The following is a 5111-nucleotide window of genomic DNA, read 5'->3' on the forward strand; positions in this document are numbered from 1 at the left end:
GCTGCTGCTTCAGTGCCCTGGAGATTCTGCCTGCCCTGCCTTCCAGGATTCATCACATGGGTGACTCCACCCAATCAGGGGTCACACAGTGAGCGGGGTGGCTTCACAACACTTCCTAGCCAATCAAATGTTGCTGCATGATGATGTCACAGAGGACCAGTAAGAACAGATAGACAGCTGAAGACACCATCACATGCCTTCTCTCCTGAGTCACCTGGACTGACCCCCTCCCTTACAATGGCAGCTGTGAAAGATACATATATATATATATATATATATATATATATATATATATATACAGTCATACCTCAGGTTACAGGCGTTTCAGGTTGCATTTTCTCAGGTTACGGACCGCCGAAACCCAGAAGTACTGGAATGAGTTACTTCTGGGTTTCAGTGGTTGTGCATGCGCAGAAGCGCTAAATCAAGCTTTGCACATGCGCAGAAGCACCGAATCGCAACCTGCGCATGTGCAGATGCGCCGCTGCGGGTTGCACACGTGCATCCCGCATGGATCACATTCGCAATCTGAGCGTCCACTGTAATTTAGTTCAATTTCTGACGCACGTTTTCCCAAGGGCTTGGTACTAACAATGAAAAACAAAAACAAAACACGGGCACATAAAGCAAATTTTAAACGGCACTGTTGAACTGCCATCCCACAGAGGAAAGGTTCACAGTCCATATTCAGAATCTGACAGCCACCCAAACCACCGCCTTTTGAGCTTTTGCTGATTGAACTTAGCGCAGGAATGGTACAGTGAAGGAGGATGTTGATATGAACCACTGTTCTAGACCAGAGATGGGGAACCTATGGCCCAGGGCATGAATGTGCCCCCACAAAGCCTCTGCCCCACAAAAGTTACCCCATGTCCCTTGCCTCACTGGTCTGGCTTTGCACCCTGAGTGTTGTTGCCTGGGTGGAATTCATATTTGTGCTCTCAGCATGTCTCTTACTTTTCTGGATGGAGGACAAAGAGGAGTGTGTGAGTGTGTGCAGAATCTAGCCGATGGAATGAAGATAAGAATTACATTTGTCACTGCCCACTTTTGCCTCCTGCTCTTCCCACCACTGACATGTGGCCCCTGGAAGGGTATGTGGCTCTCAGGCTGAAAAATGTCCCCTGCCCCTGTTCTAGACCAATTGGACCCCAAGGCATGAAAGAACCAAGCTCCTTTGGCTTTCTGTAGGTCCAGCCACACTGCATAATGCCCAGGAGACCAAAGGGATTCTGTGTACCTATCAAAGAGGTTCCTTTGAGAAAAGTATGTATGTATGTATGTATGTATGTATGTATGTATGTATTTCAAATCCTGGTAACTGGTCCACTAGCTTTGGGTCCAAGTGGATGGCAGGCAGAAATAAACAGGTAGAAGCTTTTTGCTGTGTTGCAGCAAGATGAGCAAAACACCTCCACTTTTCATTTCCCCTCTTCTTATCATGCAGTTGTATAAGCAGCAGGGCTATTTTAACAGGCAAAAATATCCAATTGCAAAGGGTCTGGAGGAATAATGATATCGACTCCAAATCAAATCCAAGCCCAGTGCATCAGGATGATAGGACTGATCCATATGTACGTAGCTGCTTCCAAGAAAAGAAATCCATTCGTTAAGGTGCTCTCAACAACCGCAAGCAAGCCACACTGCACATACGTATAGGGACAGCTTGTGCTATTAAGTCGCATGCCTGTGTTGTGGGTGGTAAGGAATCAAATCGTTCCAAGAGAGAGTTATGGAAGGCTCTGGGCTATAGGGACACACAATACCACCTACTGCTCTACAGCAGTTAGACGGGATGTGCTTGCTTAGAACACATGGTGTTCTTCCTTTCAACTACCACAGCCCTGCCTGCGCCTCTTAAGCTTCTCCTGTTAGAGCCAATTCATCCACCCGCTATTATGACTCCCACTAATATTGGTTCCCTAGCAAGGAACAGTCACAGTACTTGACAGAGTTTAGTGTATAACATTCTAAACGGCACTCATTTAGAATTTGGGAACAGTAATTGTCAATTGGCTTCTTTCTCCTCCTCCTCTCCTCCTCCTCCTCTCTTTTCACTGGAATGTGTGGCCGTCCACTGAAGCTGTATGTTGGAAGATCTAGGACATATACAAGAAAGTGCTTAGGTTTTCTTTTTCATTGTTTTCTTAAAACTAGTTTCTATTAAAGTTTTTTGTGTTACAAAACAGACAGAAAGGTGCATCCATTAAGCTATGAATCTCGCTCCCAGAGGAGGCAGTAACGGTCACCAGCACAGATGGATTTAAAATAGGATTGGACCAATTCATGGAAGATTTAAATGATGTTCAGACACATTCCATGGCTGGGAGCACTAATACTTCTAAATAGCAGGGGCCACCCAGTTGCCTGCAGGAAACCCACAAGTAGGAGATAAACACAAAGGACTCTCCCCTCCTGAAGCTTCCTGAAACTGGTACTGCATTCAAGAGCATTACTGCCTCCAGCTGTGGAGGTATAGCATAGCCATCATGAATTTCTCCAGTACTCTTTTAAGTTGGTGGCAACCACTGCCTCCTGTGCGCGTGAACTCCATAGTTCAACTACATGCCCTAAACGGCCTCGGCCCTGTATACCTGAAGGACCGTCTCCACCCCCATCGTTCAACCCAGACACTGAGGTCCAGCACTGAGGGCCTTCTGGCAGTTCCCTCACTGTGAGAGCAAAGTTACAGGGAACCAGGCAGAGGGCCTTCTCGGTAGTGGCGCCTGCCCTGTGGAACGCCCTCCTATCAGATGTCAAGGAAATCAACAACTACCTGACTTTTAGAAGACATCTGAAGGCAGCCCTGTTTAGGGAATTGTTTAATGTTTTGTCGTGTTTTTAATATTCTGTTGGGAGCCACCCAGAGTGGCTGGGGAAACCCAGCCAGATGGGCGGGGTATAAACAACTTCTTCTTCTTCTTCTTCTTCTTCTTCTTATTTATTATTATTATTATTATTGTTATTATTATTATTATTATTATTATTATTATTATTATTATTATTATTATACATGCTGTGTGAAAAATACTTTTATCTGTACTGAATCTCCCAGCATTCAGCTTTGTTGGGTATCCAAGAGTTCACACACTATTCCAAACATATCATAATGACATTATGACATCAGCAGTTTTATTTTCAGTTCCTTTCCTAGTGAACTCTAGCATGGATTTTGCCTCTTTCCCCTCTTTTTTTTTTTACAATTGCTGCACACTGGGACAGAGGACAGAGACTGGGGGACAGAGTGTGGGAGAGAATGGCAAAGGGAGGCACGACACAAAAAAGAGACTTTACATCAAAAGTGCTCAAATGGTATATCAATACATCTCTGCTTTTTTTCCAACTTTGGCACTGAACTTCAGGCATCTCTTTTTTTTGTGAGAACGGGGGAAAAAACACTGGGCTTTTTCTTTCTATTAATGCTTCTGTCATGCTGTGACTTGTTCCACATGACTTCTTTCTCCACGCATTATTTTTAGCTGGCAGCTTTGTAGTCTGGGCTTACCTGTAAGAAGAGCTCGTCTTGGAAAAGCCCTTTCCCTCCCCACACCCAGCCTGCATGCAAGGCCTTTAAAGTTGCCCATTAAAACGTGTGTCATTCTGTGAGGGAAAGGAATCCACAAGAAGAACTGCGAGATCATTTGTATCTGGGTTTGCTTCCCATCGGTTTCTAGGTTGAGTCCTCTCCTTGTAATTGTCCTTGTTTCCTTTAAGATAGCTTCATGATTCATGAATCATTCAGAGGCGTAGCCATAAATAGGTGGCTTCTCTGAGGCATCATGAGGGCCATAAGACTGCTTATCTTGGAGACAGTCCTTGTCATGCTTTTTACCACTTACATATATTTTTTACAGGAAACCTTGTCTGGTTTTGCTATTCTTAAGTTAAATGCACTACAAAAGACTGACACTGGCCTCCGCTTCTGGTAAAGTTATTAAAAGGCTTAAGGATCTCGTTGTCTGGAGAAACAGATGCTTTCTCTTACTGCACACCATAGATAATATGAAAGATGGGCATAAAGTACTGTTTTCCGAAAGAGAAGATTGGGGACCTGAATAACCTAGTTTGATTTCCAAGCAGGGCTGGCCCCAGTCATTTCGCTGCCTGAGGCAAAGTGTCTCCTCCTCATTCTGCATAAAGATGCCAATTAGCTTTCAGACCTGGAAACAGGACTCTCCAGATGTTGTTGGACTGTAACTCCCATCAGCCCCAGACAGCGTTGCCCCACTGTTGTCCCAGGGATGATGGGGGGGGGGTACAGTTTTAAAGAAACCTGCAAAAACAGAGCACATGAAAAACTGAAAAGGATAGGAAATAGGTGATCTGTTCTTCCCTAACTGTACAGAGGATGCTCAGGTTGCGAACGTGATCCGTGCGGGATGCACGTTCGCAACCTGCAGTGTTCGCAACCTGCGTCTGCAAGTCTGTGCACACACGGGTTGTGATTCGGCGCTTCTGTGCATGCGTGACTGCCAATACCCTGTTCCGGTACTTCTGAGTTTCGGCAGTCCACAACCCGAAAAAACGCAACCTGAAGTGGCTGTAACCTGAGGTATGACTGTATTGTTATTTTAACCACTTTAGCCTGCCCTGAGATCTTTGGATGTAAGGTGTCTGTAGGTTTGTTCTGAAGCAAATAAAAATGCACAGCAGCAACCCATCTCCATGGGCTTTCTTTGCCTTCATGCTACTCCTCCTGAATTTAACATGTCTTCCAGAGTTGAAGTATGTGCTCTGTGCCACTTCCTTCAATTCACTTGAAGCTCCCTGCTCCACACTATTTATTAGAAGTGTGCCTTGAGAAAGCACAGCAAAAAAGACAGTGATGTGACTGAATGTGTAATTGCATTATACGTGGGGCTACCTTTGAAGGTGGCTCAGAAACTACAACTAATCCAGAATGTGGCTGCCAGACTGGTGACTGGTGACTTAGCTACACTGACACAAAGAAAGAGCTTTGTATGCGTTGTACATGCATTATTACACTGTGACACCAGGTGGTGCTGTGGAGTACTGTTTTTGCCAACCCAATTTTTCATACAAAATTTACAATGCGTTTAACTGAAACGTTACTTTGATGTGTCTAGATCCAGCCTGGGAGTGGCCACTGG

General features: G+C 44.9%; 1 long non-coding RNA gene across 1 annotated transcript; it reads right to left on the reverse strand.

Annotated features, from left to right (window-relative positions):
• Positions 1 to 1936: 1936 nt before the first annotated feature.
• Positions 1937 to 2920, reverse strand: LOC128416891 (uncharacterized). The gene is made up of 2 exons (XR_008331337.1): positions 2777 to 2920; positions 1937 to 2099 (listed from the first exon to the last, which is right to left on the reverse strand). It is a non-coding gene; the product is annotated as an uncharacterized LOC128416891 (long non-coding RNA).
• Positions 2921 to 5111: the final 2191 nt, after the last annotated feature.

Source organism: Podarcis raffonei, chromosome 7 (genome assembly GCF_027172205.1).
Source record: "Podarcis raffonei isolate rPodRaf1 chromosome 7, rPodRaf1.pri, whole genome shotgun sequence".
In the NCBI taxonomy this organism is placed as follows: Eukaryota; Metazoa; Chordata; class Lepidosauria; order Squamata; family Lacertidae; genus Podarcis; species Podarcis raffonei.